Source organism: Monodelphis domestica, chromosome 8 (assembly GCF_027887165.1).
Source record: "Monodelphis domestica isolate mMonDom1 chromosome 8, mMonDom1.pri, whole genome shotgun sequence".
Taxonomy (NCBI): domain Eukaryota; kingdom Metazoa; phylum Chordata; class Mammalia; order Didelphimorphia; family Didelphidae; genus Monodelphis; species Monodelphis domestica.
This window is the reverse complement of record NC_077234.1, coordinates 169,438,666-169,455,417: the sequence shown is the minus strand read 5'-3', so window position 1 is coordinate 169,455,417 and position 16,752 is coordinate 169,438,666. Positions and strand designations below refer to the sequence as shown.

The 16,752-nt window shown below is 38.8% G+C and overlaps 1 protein-coding gene across 2 annotated transcripts in view; it reads right to left on the bottom strand.

The window, feature by feature from the left end:
- Positions 1–8,656, bottom strand: part of BIVM (basic, immunoglobulin-like variable motif containing) — a 42,279-nt gene extending 33,623 nt beyond the window's left edge. For both annotated transcript variants that reach the window (XM_007501321.3, XM_007501323.3), the window contains exon 1: positions 8,487–8,656. The gene's annotated coding sequence lies outside the window, so the exon portion shown is untranslated. The remainder of the gene's footprint in view (positions 1–8,486) is intronic.
- Between the last annotated feature and the right edge of the window lie 8,096 nt (positions 8,657–16,752).

Below are 16,752 nucleotides of genomic sequence, written 5' to 3'. Positions count from 1 at the left end.
TTCCTCTATAAATATAAGATATCATTTTTTTAAGCAGCTAGATGGCAGAATGGATAAAATGAAGGGGAAGATCTGAATTCAAAGCCTGTGTATCAAATCCTGAGTTCAAATAGCTGTGTGACCCTCAGGCAAGTCTATTTGCCTCAGTTTATTATCTGTAAAATGAAAGGAAGAAAATGGCAAACCACTCCAGTATCTTTGCCAAGAAATGGAGTCACAAAGAGTTGGACATGATTGAACAACATTTTTGGGAAATTAAAAAACCCATCCTACTGTTTAATTATGTCAACTGATGTAGAATTAATCTGCCTTAAATCCATTGCACTAAATTTTGAACCTACCTTTTTTTTTTAAACTTTAGCATCCCTTAAGCAAATGCTTTGGGGTAAACTTTGATTTTACTAGCATGGAAACTCAGTACAGAATTTCCTTCTGTCAATACAGATCATACTTGCTCTGTACCCTATAATCTTGGAGAGTTGCCTCATACATGGAGAAGTCAAGTCAACAAGCATTTATTAGTAGCCTACTATGTACCACTAAGTGGTACAGTAGTGTGTGCTGTGCTTGGGGGTTAGGAATCCAGAATTCCAATCTGGCCTCAGACACTAGCTGTGTGACCATGGGTAAATCACTTAACCCTGTTGGACTCAGTTTCCTCATCTGTTAAGTGGACTGGAGAAGGAAATAGAAAACCATTCCAGTTTCTTTGCCAAGAAATTCCCAAAAGGTGTCACAAAGAGTTGGTCGTTCCTTAAATAACTAAACAACAAATGTGCCAGGCACTATGCCAAGGAATGAAGATAAAAAAACTGGCAAAAGACATTCCCTGTTTTCAAGGAGCTCACAGTCTAATAAGGGAGGCAATATACAAATCACCATATAGAAATGTGACAAATGAAGGATAAATTGGAAATAATAAAAAGGTAGGCATCATTGGCATTAAGAGGGATCCTGAGAGCTAACTTTCAGAAGATGTGATCAGAGCTGGGAATCTGATGGGAAGCCAGGAGATAGAGATAAAGGAGATATTTTCAGTCATAGGGAATAGCCAACGAAAATGTAAGGAGTCTCCAGATGAAATGTCTTCTATAAGGAATAGCAAAGAGGTCAGTCACTGAATCGAAGTGTATATGTAAAGTAATGTGCAAATAAACTGGAAAAGTAGGAGGTTTCATCACATTGTGGAGGGCTTTGACTTGCCAACCATCTCACAACTGGTATGTAAGAGTAGAATACACATCTTCCCAATTCTGTGACTAGCACTTAATCACATCCCAGTCTATTTTTCTATGAAATAATCTAATAAACATTAAATGCTGTTCTTAGTATTTTTTTTCTGTGAAAACAACTTTTCAAAGAGTCTCAAATATTTTAAATGATTAAATGTACTTAGAGGTGATAAAAGCTGTCTTTCAGGATGAGCAATGCTATCTGAATTTTTGTTTAGTCCTATAAGAAATAGACACAAACACAGAAGACGCAAAAAGAGGACAATGTTGGAAGTTAACTTTAAAAAAACGATGAACTGAGAAAAGAAAAAAAGCAAGATATAGCTCTAAGTTAGATTTCTATCTAAGTCATCACAGGTAAAGGATATGAACAGTTCTCAAAAGAATTACAAACTATTAACCATATGAGGAATGTTCCAAAGCACTACTAAGATGAACTCAAATCAAAATAACTCTGAGGTTTCACCTTGAACCCAGTAAATTAGCAAAAATGACCAAAAATGGCAATAGTCATTGTTGGAAGGGCTGTGGAAAGACAAGCACATTGATACATTGATAGTCCAACCACTCTGGAATTTGGAATTGTGTGAACAGAGTAGCTAACGTGTGAAATTTAGATTACTCCACCCTATTTAGATCTTACTTTATGGAGAAGATGAAATTGTAATCTCCTGATTGAACAATGAAGGTACTTAGTTCTTACTTTATAATGAAGCTAGAACCTTAAGCTAAGTCTATTTTTAGATCTTAATACAAAAAGGTGCTAAGTAACTATAACGGGTAAATTAATCACAAAAAGGATAAGTAACTAACAAAAGGTGATCTTAACAAAGAAGTGTTAAGTAACTCAAAAGATATAATCTAATCAAAAAAGATGAGAACTAAAGAATGGGTAGTCCTGGAGAAAAGCCTCTGATGTGATTGGTAGACATGAAAATTTAGAGGAGGGGACACAAGACAAAAAGGTCTATATATTTCACGTCACTTCCTCTCTCTGGTACCTTTGGCTGGTGGCAGTGTGCTGGGCCTTTCAGCATCTTGGCATGGCTATAGCTATTATCCTGTTCGGTGGTGAGTTTCTGGCTGAGTTTTTCTCCTTTACTTTGCAACTTTATTCTCTTAGAAGTCTCTAATCTTCAGAAACCTAGTGGCGAAGATCTTGAACTCCCCTGGCACAGGCCAGGCAGGAGAAATCCTATACCTTCTTCCCTTTTTCTCCTTAAATCCTTCCCTCTACATTAATTAGAATTACCATAAATTTCCAGACTGACTTGGGTATTTTATTTGGGATTTTTTTTTCCCCTGGAGACCAATTAATTTAGATTTTAAGTCACAACCCTAAAATTATCTCCACACATGCTAATAACTTCTGACTCAGGGTGTTCCACTGCAGGCATATGGTCAAAAAGGCCAATGAAAAAAATTAAAACCCCATGTATACTAAAGTATTCATACCAGCAATTTGTAGAAGCAAAGAACTAGAAATGATGTAGATAGCCATCAATTGGGATATAACATGAAAAAGTATGTTACATGAATGTAACACTACTACCAAAAAAAAAACAGGGGGCAGTTGTGTGGCTCAGTACATTGAGAGCCAGACCCAGAGACAGGAGGTACTGGGTTCAAATCTGGCTTCAGACACTTCCTAGCTGGGTGACCCTGGGCAAGTCACTTAACTCCCATTACCTAGCCCTTGTCACTCTTCTGCCTTAGAACCAATAACAGTGCTTATTCTAAGACAGAAGGTAAGGGTCTTGGAATCTTGGAAAATTATAATTGCCAGGCTTGGTCCCAAACAAGAGTTATGAGAAGCCACATCTTCAAGGTTCTCTGCAAAGTTGAGAATCCATGAATATGGAACACTGCCTAAAACAGGGAACTTTAGTTTACATTAGAGATGTGGTGGAAATATATTGATTAAAGAAAAAAATGTTCAACCATAGAGCTTCAAACCAGGCACCCCAATGAAAAAACTCCCCATCCAAGGACAAGAAGTTTGCTAGTGACTTGCTATAGGAGTTAGCAAAGAAAACAATAGACTCAGGTCCAACTAGTAAAGAAGACAAAAGCAATTGTCTGTGTCCTGAAAATACTGTGATATGTAACAAATAAGCTTCTCTGGGCCATAGTCCAGAGCTGAAAATATCCAGAGTTGGAGGTCTCACCACAAGAAGCCTGTGGCAAAGACCCTGTATAGATACTCACAGTTTGTTTTATAGGCTTTTGGAAGTTAATTAACACACGCGATTAACAAAACCAAATGTTCAGAATGTGTTACTAAAGTTTAGGAAATATTTGCTAAGAGTGTTAATAAATGCCAATAAAGGTTTAAGACAGGTAGTCCTTATTTGCCTTTGTCCGTCTGGTGATTTAGCACCAACTAAGGCTTATTTAGAGATCAGAAGGATTTTAAAAGATCAGGGCCTATTTTAAATGCCCTAACCTCTACAAATATATGGTTCATGGTGCACCACAAGCACTATCCCCATCAATGCAATGTGGAAATAACAATCACAGTAAGTATGGGAATGAATCTATCATGATACATTTTTTAGGCATCTCTAACTGATTCTATAAATAATATAGACTGACATAATCAGACTTAACTATAGTAAGCCATACTGACTGTGGAAGCAGACGTAAAGATAAGTCAGAAGCACCTATCAGTCCTAAAACTCTGAGGAACTTATAATGAATATAAATCCTTCACCAAAGCAAATACTATCTTGTGCTCGTAATAAATTCCTAATTTCTACAAATGACTCAATAATTGTTTCTGCTACCTTTTTCAGGAATCAGGATTCAGTCAAGCTATGCACTTACCATTCCAAGGTTAATAACAGAAGCTCATAAGCTAACTCTCATCTACGACTATGCCTTTACAAAATTAATTTACTAATTGAGACTATTTCTAAAATCACAGTTGCAGATGTCCAACTAAAAGATTATATGCGATTCCTTGTTTTATAATCACTGATATAAAAGTAATAAAGGGCAATTTCCTTCTCAGATAGGTGTTTCCTTCCAGGCAAAATAACATTCATGTTTTAGCAAAATGAAGATTAGGCTCCCTACTATGGGAGAAGGTAAAAGGATTAGGGGAATATATAACACCAGTATAATAATTAGTTCATCTTAGGTCCAGGGGCAACATTAATGGCCCATTATGTCCTTCTTATGTGGCTTTATGGAGTTTATTCAAGATTAAAAAAACTATACATGCATTAAAATTGCTCTAACCTCCAGTAAGAAAATTCTTAACATTTAGGTAAAGGTTGGGCTCTTTGTCTAAATTTACATTTAGATCTATCTCTTTAACCCCTAGTTTCTCCATGGGTGATGCAGAAATTTAGATATAACAGACTATATTAGTGTCTATGGCAAGACAGGCACCAAAAAGGAGAAGCTGAAGAAAGAGCAAATCTTTTCACAGAAAAAGGTCCTTCAGTACATATGTGGTGGTGTACACCCACCCAGTTCTTCTGCTCAGATATGCCTTAGAGTTGCCTGTCCTCTTTAATATTTCGCTTTTATATGACATCTCAGGCCTGCCTTTCCATTCTCCTTTCACTAGTTGTTCCAGTGATTTGGTTCCACAAGATCTTTAGCTGGTTCTGAAATTACTCCTTCCTTTTATACAAATTGCTTAGGAGGTAACCAGGTTTTTCACACAATGGTTCTGATTGATTCAAGAAGGTATAAATACAGGCCCTGTTCATACTTGATTCTGACTGACAGATGTAATCAAAAAGTGTTCTTTCCCAACAAAGGTAATTGCTTTTATGTGGATGAGAAAATCAATGGAGTACCACTTCAAAGGAAAAACAAAGAAGAAAAAAATCTCAAGATGTAAAAGAGAATCGTAACCTACATCAGGAGGCTAGAGAGTAGAATACATCTCTCAAATGGAAGAGGAATAAGACAACCAAACCATTGGAGCTGAATGTGTACCTACATAAATATGCACTTCCCATAGACAGCAAAGCTGCATAAGAGAAAACAGCCTCTCAGGAAAGAATAATGGTGACAACTCATACATAGCATCTAGAGAAAGGCCACCAAGTATTAGTCAGAGGAGAAAAAGATGATTAGAAGTAGATAGCAATTCTCTATTGAGAGGTACCAATGGAGTCATGATGAGCTGACCTCGCCAAAAAGAAAACATGTTGTCTTCCTAAGGCATGAATCTGGGACAGGATAGTCTCTCAAGACTTATAAAACCTAATGTTCAGTAGGAAGTTTCAGTGATTCTCATGGGAACAAAAAGTGAGAAAACAGGAAGACCAAACCAGCAGTATCTTTAATATAGAGAAGGATAGACTTAGGGTAGGTCCTATAATTGCAGAATTCAAATATTTCTATCATTTAAGAGAAGGATAAAATTTATTCTACTTAGCTCTACAAGCAAAACTAGGAACAATAGTGTAGCATTACAACAGGAAATTTTCATCAAGATGGAAGAAACAGCTTCATAATAATTAAAGCTTTACAAAAAAATCTCAGGAACTGATGCCCCTGGCTAGAGTTCTTCAATTAGAAGTATACTATTCACTTATTGTGGATATTGAAGAGAAGATTCCTGTTAATGTTTGATCTGGACAAGATGGGCTCTTAAAGTACCTTCCAACTGAGCTTGAGGTCCTGTCAATACGAAACAAGATAGACCCAGAGGTTACAAAGAGTTTAAGAACTATTCTTGCCTTCAGTTATTTCTATAGTTCTATTAAAAACAAAGAGTATCTTTGAAAATGAATGGTAAATTCTGGACAGGATTGACAATATAATCCAGAGATTACTGAGCATCAGGTTCTTTTCTTCCTCAACATCAGCACTGTCTGCTGACAGGGACATCAAAAGAAGGGAGGTACATTAAAAACCAATTTTCTTATGTTTTTACTTCTCACCAGGTCCTTCTAGCAGGGGTAAAGTTGAAAACTCTGGTTTATCCAAGATTTAAGTATTAAGTGTGGCTACTACATATATGCATACACATAAATCGATTTATATATATACATATACACACATAGACAAGTTCCAAATCTGGCAATACTTATGTTTAATATTAGTATGTTTTTGTACATGTTTATTCCCAGTAAAAAGTGATTGCTTAAAAGTACAGTTTCATTTTTTTGTCTTTGTATCCCCAGTACCTAGCACAGTACCTTGAACATATCCAACACTGATATACACTGAAGGAATGCATGAATGAATAATGAAAAGATCAAGATATCATCTCTCTTTTATTGGTGCTATCAACATAGCATCTCTAGAAGGCTCTTCTGATTTGCTGTTTAAACTCTAATATGGACTATGACAATAAATAACTAAGTTTAATAGAACTATACCTGAAGGGAGCAGATAGATGATCAGTAGATAGAGAGCCAGGCTTAGAGACAAGAAATCCTGGGTTCAAATCTAATCTCAGACTCTTCCTAGCAGTATGACCCTGAGCAAGTCACTTAACTCCAATTGCAGAGCCCTTATTGCTCTTCTTTTTTTGGAAACAATACCTAGTATTGATTTTAGACAAGAAGATAAGAGGTTTTTTGTTTGTTTGTTTTAAGAATTTTACCTAAAATAAAAGTAAAGGGAGCAGCTAGGTAGCTCAGTAGATTGAGATCCAGGCCTAGAGTCAGAAAGATTCAAATCTGATTTCAGATTGTTCCCAGCTGTGTAACCCTGGGCAAGTACTTAACACCTCCCCCCACCTTGACTAGCCCTTACCACTCTTCTACCTTATAACCAATACAAAGTTTTTATTCAAAGATGGAAAGTAAGGATTTTTAAAATAAATACATAAAGTAAAAGTAAAGAGTTTCTTATTGAACTCTCCTGAAGTTAATGAATATAATAGGGAGCTTGGATTCAAATCCCAGCTCTAACACTTACTAGCTCTGTGACCAAGTCACTGAACCTCTGTCTCAGTTTCCTCATATTTTATATAGTAGTAATAATATATCAACTGCCCACCTAATGGAGTGGTTTTGAGGAAAACTCCAGAAATTCTACATAAATGTACTACTGTTCTTATTAACTTCATCTTATGTATTTGGGCTTTTCTGAGCCTTCTCTATTCATCAACTGTAATGCCCAGTTGCCAGATAACTGTTATGTCAAATGTTGCTGTTTATGAGTTAATGAAATGCACCTAAAACACTGTGAGCTCAGTTCTGGTTTCTTCTAAAAGAAAGCTATTCATAATTTATTTATAAACACATTTATAACAAGTGCTCCTCACCTTAGGCATCAGAGTCATTCCTGAAAAGCTGCATGTAAACTGAACCTCAAATGAATATTTTAAAAGTTTGCTATTTAAAAGAATCACGTTAAAACCAGTAAACACAAAATAGCCTTTGCAAAGCAGAAAACTACTTAATTTGTTTGCTGTTGCTTTTTTTTTTGTGAGCTATGACTGTTAGATACCAAGTTTAAAGAGAGGAAGCACTAAGAAGCTATGCCTTGAAAAGTCAATACTGTTCCCTAAGCCTCCTACTGGTGCATTCATTTTAACACAAGGGGAAACTGAGGCTTTGGGGAAGCTAAATTAGTTTATCAAGGTCAAATATCAGGTCAAAAGTAGAGCCAGGACTAGACCACAAATTATCTTTCTCTGTAGTGTTAGATCCATTAGACAATAATGAACCAAAGGACTGCAGCCATCCTTTCCTCCCCTCCATTCCCCTTTCCCTGATGGTGCAACATGGTACATATATGTATACCTCAGCTTTCACCTATCCTTAAGGCCATATTCCTTCCTCCTCCTCCCCCTCCCGTGCAGGATCGCCAGCAGGAAGCCTAGACTACCTAGATGACTCTTCCACCCTATGATCCTGCTAAGGGCAAACGAGAAACAAGCATCCAGATTGCGGGAGAGAGGTGGGGGGTGGGAGGGAAGAGGAGGGGAGGTGGCCAAAAGACCAGACCCTGCTTTCCCTCTTTTTTTCCTGCAGCTCAAGGACTTAGTATCTGCTCCTCTGGCTCAGCACGAAGGCTGGCAGCAGGAGAGGGAAGTGGGGCAGAAGGGTAGGAGTCTTAGGGTCTTCAGTCTCAGACCCTGTCTCCGGGTCGAGGTGGCCCAGGTGCAGATTGGGAGAAGCGGGAGCAACAGAGGAATGCTGCTAGCTTGCTCCAACTGGTCTGGCGACGGCCGAAGGTTCCCACAGTGGGGCTCGGGCGAAGGGAGGATGAGAGCCCGGAGAGAGGTACCCCCAGACCGGCCCCATCCACGCATACACGCACTCACTCACTCACCCCGGGCAGCTGCAGAGCCACAGCAGCCTCGCGGTTCCAGCCCCAGGTAGATGCTTCTCCCTCCCCTCCGGAGATGTGGTTTCTACCTCCCCGGGGTTGGCCAAGTAGAAGAAGAGGTGGAGAAAGTCTCAACCAGTCAGAGGATTCAGGGATGCCCCGCCCCGTCCTCAGCACCGGAAGCTGAGGGCTCAGCTCCCAAATTGGGTGGCCGGAGGGCGGGACGGAGGGCAATGCTTAGGTCTCTTACACACACTGTGGATTTGCATTTTTCCGCCTGCTTCAGTGTCCCGGGGGAAAGGTCACTGTAACTGCAGAAGGAAAGGTTGTAGATGTCCCTATTCATCCGTCCACTGAAGCAAAAATAAATCCTGGCCTTGCTACAGAAGGGGCCCGGGCCCCCTGCTTAGCCTCTTTTCCTGATCCAAGCTTAGTGACGGGCCAGGGGGGAGGTGAGGGACAAAGTAGTAGCTTCTCCGGTTCTGGCAATGAGCCTGAAAAGAGACGGATAGATGAAATGTACCAGGAGGAAACAGACTGGAATGAGGAAAGGCCCGGATGCGTTTAATAGTATTTGGCTCCTATAGCACTTAAAGGCCATTCCTCAAATTTCTTCTTATTTCAAACCCTGCAGTAGGCCCAGAGAGGGGGCCACCAGGATGGTGAAGACACTGACGACTGTGCTACCAGAAGATTGACTGAAAAAACTATCAGCCACTCGGCAAGCATTTTTTACGTCCTTGCTATGTGAGAAACCCTGTGCTAAAGAATTGGAAGTGTTGTAAAGTTTCACACGGTCAGACTGAAAAGAATATTAAATCAAGTCCCTGTCTTTATTATTTCATGGAGATAGAAAAAGTAATAAAATTCATCAGGAAGAACAAAAGACCAAGAATATCAAGAGAATTAATGGCAAGAAATAATACAAAGGAAAGTAGCTTAGCTATACCAGATCTCAGATTGTATTATAAAATAGCAACTATCAAAACACTCTGCAACTGATTAAGAAAGAGAGTAGTGGATCAGTGGAATAGATTAGGCATTCCACACACTGTAGTAAATAATGTGAGAATTTATTTTTCATATATTTCCTGTGTTTGAGATCTGGATCAGAGATACCATCTAGTCTGCTGCTCTTTGCCTTTTCTTGTCTTTTAACATTAATTAATTTGGTTAAGAGATAAGAGGTAGAAATGTCCTTATGTTGCTTGTTTAATTAATAAAATTAATAAAATTGAGAAGGTAAGAGATGAGAGAGGAAATGGAGATGGAGGGAAGGAATTAACCTGATTATAGCATTTCCATTTAGCTGGCTTTTGCCCTATACATTCTTTACACACTTTTCTATTCAAGAGTGGAGGTAGAGAGTTCCTTGACACTCCTCTGGCCTTATATATTCTCCTAGCTCCTCCCTCTGTAGTGATGCAGCATGCTGACACTCAGGCTGATGCCTGGGGTGGCAAGAGTCCAAGGCCATTAGATAGCCACGGCAGGATGGAGCTAGTTTTCTTCACACAACCTGTAAGGATAGGGAGGGGTGAATAGGTTGTTGGACCATCTCTTAATCAGATATCACCAGTTAAAGATGTTTTGGGATAGTCAAGGGAGGAACTAAATAATGAACTCCAAAACTTTTTATTTATTTATTTATTAGACTGCCTGACCCAACTTGGGTTGTCCTTGATTGCAAAAGAGCCGTGGTGACTATATCACTTAATTGGTTATGATACTGGTTTAACCAATAAACCTGTCATAATCAATAAACTTTTATATTCTTACACAAAAATCAGTCTCTTGAGATAAATTTAATTTTTAAAAAAATGACCATAGAAACCTAGTGACCCCAAAATCCAAGCTTTTGTAAAAAGTCACTATTTAACAAAAACTTCCAGAAAAAACTGGAAAACAGTATGGCAGAAACAAGTCATAGACCAAACAACTCACACCCTATACCAAGACAAAGTCAAAATAGATACATGATTTAAAAATAAAGAGTGATACCATAAACAAATTAGGAGAGCACAAAGTAATTTACCTGCCATAACTATGAATAAGGGAAGTGTGACCAAACAGGATGTAAAAAAGTAACATTTAATTTAAAATTTTTCTGACAAACATAACCAATGCAACTAGAAGGGAGACAATAAACTGGGAAATGTTTCTTTATGACAAAGGTCTCATTTCTTTCTCTTTTTTTCTAAACCCTTACCTTCTGTCTGTATTGGTTCTAAGGCTGAAGAGTGGTAAGGGCTAGGCAAAGGGGGCTAAGTGACTTTCCCAGGGTCACCCAGGTAGGAAGTATCTGAGGTCAGATTTGAACCCAGGACCTCCCATCTCTGAACCTGGCTCTCAATCCAATGAGCCACCCAGCTACCCCCTCATTTCTTAAATATATAAGAGAACTGAATCAAATGTATAAGACAGCACGGCATTCTCCAGTTGACAAATGGTTAAAGGTTATGAACAGGAAGTTTTCAAATGAAGAAAATAAACATATCTTTAGCCATATGAAAAAATGCTCCAAATCACTATTATTTAGAAAAATGCAATTTAAAATATCTCTAAGTTTCTACCTCACACCCATCAGCCAGGCTATATGACCAAAAAAAAAAGGAAAATGACAAATATTACAGGGAGTATGGCAAAATTGAGACTAAATTTCTAAATATTTCAATATACTGTTGATAGAACTGTATGAACCCATCCAACTATTCCTGAGAGCAATTTGGAGCCATGCCCAATGGACCATTAAATTAGGGATATCTTTTGATCCAGCAATACCACTACTAGGTCTATATCCCAGATAAATTAAAAAAAAAAAACAAGATAAAAGGACCTACTTATACAAAAATATTTATAGCAGCTCTTTTTTTGGTGGCAAAGAATTGGAAACTGAGATGTCCATCAGTTGGAGAATGGCTAAACAAGAAGTAGTATATGATTGTATTGGAATATGATTGTGCCCTTAGAAATGAGAAGCAAGATGATCACACACACACACACACCTGGAAAGACTTATATAAAGTGATATAAAGTGAAGTGAGCAGAATCACCAGTAATAACAATTGTGTATTACCGTTTTCAACTGTGAAGTATGCTATTATCAGCAACGCAAGGATTGAAGACAACTCCAAGAATTTCATCATGAAAAAGGTTATCCACTACCAAAAAGGAACTGGCAACGACTGAATGCAGATTGAAGCTTTCAATTTTCACTTTATTTACTTTATGAACTTATAACTGTGTAAGTGATACGTGTCTTGCTTTACAACATGACAGATATAGAAATTTGTATTATATGATAATAAAGGTACAGCCTATATCATATAGCCTACCATCTGTTTGACTGAATAGCATACATAACACATAACACAGCTTGGGGAGGAGGGAAGATAGGTGAGAGGGAGAGAGAGAACATAGATTACAAAATTTCAGATCATTATTATTAAAATTATATCTACATGTAAAAACAAGTAGCATTAATGAAAGTTAAGGAAGCACTGCTCTTATGAGGATATGACTTGTTTTAAGCAAGAATTCTGGACATACACATGGGAGCTAATTGGTGTAACAATGCAATGACTTTCACTAATGCTTCTCAGGGCAAAATTCAGCATGATTGAGTGAAATGCTTTGAAACTTTACTTGTCTTGGGAGAATGTCTCAGATTTAGTGTGTAATTAAAAATTTTTTAATCTGCATATTGTTCTGTTGTTGTTGTTGTTTTATCACCAATTACATATATCTGAACTCAAATGTGTTGAGTTTGAGTAAAATGAGGTCTTACTCTACTTGTGGCCACTATACACTTGCTTCTTCTTGTAAGTTTAACTATCCAAGTTCATATCCAGTAATGCTCACTGTAAGATAAAAGACATTCCACATCAAGGAGAGAACAATCTCTGACAGAGACTAGCTGAAGAGAGAGTGGGGGAGGAGCAAGAAGAAAAAACTGATATTCTAGGAGAGAATCAGAAGCTTGAAGGTCAAACTGGCAGCTTCACTTCCAGCTGGAAGCCAGAGGAGGGAGGTGGATTCCCTAGGCTGAGAAGCCTACTTCTACTCTCCCTCCTGAACCCCTGAGTACCTCCAATCAAACTCTCTGTGACAGCAGTCTAAAGTCCTTAGTGGCATTGTGGATCAGAACTTTTGAAGAGAGCCATCCTCAGATCCCTTCCAAGGATTTTCTCTGTGTGTGTCAGTGTGTGTGTCTCTCTCTCCCTTATCTGTCCCTGGACTCCTATATTCAAGTTTTAGTTAGCTTAGGCTGAGAAGCCTTGAACCCTTAGACTTTGGAGAGCCAACCTGCTAGAGGGGACAATTTGTAGGGCTTCCCTGTTTACCCACTTTCCTACCTGACATCCTTGCTACCCCTTCCCTTCCTGAACCCCAATAAATTACCTGATATTTAAGATTTAGATCTGGGCCAGTCTCTAAACAATATAGGGGATTGAAGATTTGGAGAAGGTCATACCTCTCCCCAAAAGGGGGTTGACTTCTAGATCCCAGGGATTCAAGATTGCCTGACCCAAGGAATTGACATCTTTCCTTGGCAGTTTAGTCCCAAGATCCTAAAAGGGACTGACAGTTAATGTCCCTCGGGGAAGCAGAGGCATAAGAAATCATCTTGCCTCTCAAGGATAGATTAGACATCAGGAGCCCTGGGCTTCTCCGAGAGAGGCATCCTGCCATCTCACTGAGGCATTCCCTCTCCAGTCTCCTGTCCTCCATCTCCCAGAAAACATTCTCTGAGGAGACATACTCCTTTTTCAAGGAGACAGGATTTGGCTTATCTGACCCCTGAAGGAAGGGAGGAGAAGAAGGATCTCTTCACTCTCTCAACTTCTTTCTCTCCTTTTCCTCATTATCAACATCTCTTCTCCAAATCCCTCCATGACATCACTCAAATTGACTTTGTACAAGCAATAGATATTAGGAATGAGTGAGATAAAAAAAGATGAAAAGTGCCCAACTCACTCAAATAAATAAAACCTGAAATTAGAAGATAGGAGTAAAAGGAGCCAGTTATTTGATCCCTTCATGAAAGAGCACTTCAATGATGGGCTAAAAAGTGCAAACTGACTAGGCAGCAAATAGGCAATAAATACAAGTTCCTAACACAAAGTTCCTCCTCCCTCTCCTGTCAGTTCCACCCAATCCCCAATCGGGCTTTGACCTACAATCCCAAACACCTGTGTTTCCAGCCCCTTTCTATCTTTCATTGGTCTCCCTTCCAAACTTGTCCCAGAGTCCTCAGTCAACAAAAAGTAACAAACTAGCCTTTGTAAACTGAATACTCATTCTGAGAATAGCATACTCAATTCTGTCTCACAAGAACAGTATAGATCTGACTGTAGGGTTACACCATAAATATGGTTAGCACTGAAGTAGTATATTGTGTAAAATCAGTAACTAGTTAGAGTCATTCTGAAATGACTCCATGTTTTAACCTTGCTTGGCTTTGGCCACAAGTAGCCAGTTTCCTAGAGAAGGCAGTCCTGAAGGGCAGGGTCATCATTGAGGGATCTAATACTATACCTTTAGCACCAATCCCATTTCTCTTTAATGAGTATGTAGCAGCAGTTACCTTGAATGTTCACTGACCCTTCTCATGATTTATGTGATCCAATCGAAATACCTTTTCCCTTACAGGAAAGAGGCTTATTCCTGTCCATAAAAGCAGGGTTCAATTTGAATTCTTCATTGTCCTAGTGTCCAGCCTACCAGCCTCCCTCTGCTTTGATGTGTAAATAAATTTGTTTTTAACTTTCTCTTCCTGAGTTTTGCCTCTTTAGTCAAGGAGAAAGTCTGAAGGTAGAGTTTCCTTTTTAACAAGTCAATGATACTTGAGTCAGGTAGAACAACCAAAGGATTATGGCAATGTTCCAGGGGTAAAATATTGAGGTGATTATTAGCAAGGCAGCTCTGTGAGAGAAGGGTACACATACTGTAAATGTTGGGGATACAAAAAAGGCCAAAATATCATCCCTGTGATTCTTGTCCTAATGAAGGGCATATTCTAATAAGGGAGACAATATGCAATTATGTAGATTCAAGCTATGTACAATGTCAATGAGAGGTAATCTCAGTGAAAAGAAATTAGCAGTGAGTGAGATCATAAAATGACCTTTATGTGGGAGGTAGGATTTAAGCTGAGCCTTGAAAAAAGACAGGGAAGTCCTTGGAAAGGCATGAAATCACCTCATAAAAGAGAGGAGTGTGGAGAGAAAAGAATTAATATGTTCTTCTCAGAAGGGACCTCCACCCTAGACCCCATTAGGGAGTGAAAGCCTGCTTAGGGTTTCAAAAAAAAGACCTCAAGGACATTCTGCTATTGCCACAGGCCCAGTGAAATGGGAGGCCTCTTTTCTCAGTAGAAGACTACTCGGCTATCCTACCTCCTTATCTCTTCTGATTTTTAGGAGCCAAAGGAGCCCCTCCTGAGGATGTGGCTATCTCTCCAAAACCTCCCCCACCCCTGGTGGAAGATCTGATGAAGCTCATGCTATGTAACTTGGTTTCTTATTGTGTAGAATTGTGTATCTAGATTATAAGTTTGGGCCCCCATACCTAGTATCAGACAGAGGAGGTGGGGGTCTTGCATTAGGAATCTATAAAATGCTTGTATCTGCACCCATGTGTTAGGCATTGTCATTAGGGTGTGTCCCCTTACTCAGGAGTAAGAATAAAAATTGCATGTTTTACTATTCACTCTCTGATTCCAGGTTTGTAATTATAATTTGGGTGGGTGGTCATTTTATTTCATCTCACACAGAGGTTATATTTTTGAATATGGCCAATGCAAAAATGTGTTTTGTTTGACTATCTTTGTTACAAAAGTTTTATTGTTCTTTCTTTTTCCATGAGGAAGGGGAAGAGAAGATGAATGTTTTTTAATTGAAAAAAGTTATTAAATAAAAAACCAGGACATGGTACCAGGAGAAATTGAAGGACTATGTGTAAAGAACAGCAAAAAGGCCAATGTTACTGGATCATAGATTATGTGGAAGGGAATAAAATGTAAGAATATTGGAAAGAGAGTGTCAATCTTAAAAAACATGGAACCAGCAAAGTAGTTAGAAAGAACAAGTCTTTTATCAGGGCAAGGAAGACAATTTTCTAACACAGCTATATAGAATCATGTGCAAGATACCACACAGAGACAAACTCTGGGAATACAGTCATCCCTCACTATATCATGGTTTACTTATCCTGGCTTCACTGTATCACAGATTTTTAAAAAATATATATCTAATTCTGTATCGTGGTGTTTTCACTATATGATGGGATTTGGGGGATGAATACCATACTGTACACAAAGGAAATGCAGTATACCACTAACATTTGTGCAAGTTTGCCAATGTGAGGTTATATATGCATACTATTGGCTGATGGAATGAAAGGCGGCCAATCACAGCGCTAGGTTCTGTATCCGGGGTACTGATTGGCTCAGTGACTGTAGCATCAGTCTGTTCTCCCACACTGTGCCCACACATTCAGTATCTCTCCCTGTCCACTTCACATACATGTCTGATCGCTGAGCTTCGTATTGCTCTGCAGTGTTGTGTTTTTGTGAAGTTTTAGTAAAAGTTTGAATTTATTTTAAGCCCTATGCCATCCAAACGTTCTGCACCTTCTAAGGCTTCTGGCAGTGAACCCAAGCACCAGGGGAAGATGCTTACCATTAAAGGATAATAAAATAAATATATAATGCTGCTACTTCGTGGACTTTCACTTATCATGGGGATCTTTGGAACATAACTCCCAGGATAGGTGAGGGATCACTTTACTGTCTCTAGCAAAATGCACTTCATAAGAGGATTTTTCCATTGAGCTGAAGAACTTAGGGTCCTATGTACCTTCTGGGAAATAAAGGACAGGAAGGACAATTGATTGGCTTACAATGGAAACTGAGTACTCCAACCAGAGGCTGGATACTTGGGAGAGGCCTAGACCTGGGAGAAACTTGTAAGACAAAAGGGTGTTTAGGATTTGATTATATCTACTAATTTTACCTAAGCTGAAATCATGGGGTACTTGAAGGTTTATTGTTCAGTTTAAAACAAAGGTCTGTCTGGGACTTCCCCAAAGGCAAGTTCCCAAGGGACAAAGGCAAATTTGCAGGTTCCATAAAACAAGGTCATCAGTAGGAAGGGATCAGTTTGTGAAGAGCTTTAAAATCAAAGCCAAATAATTTTATATTTCATCCTAGAGGTAATAGGGAGACATTGGAGTTGGGAGTGGAGTGATGTTTGATAGAGTCAGAATA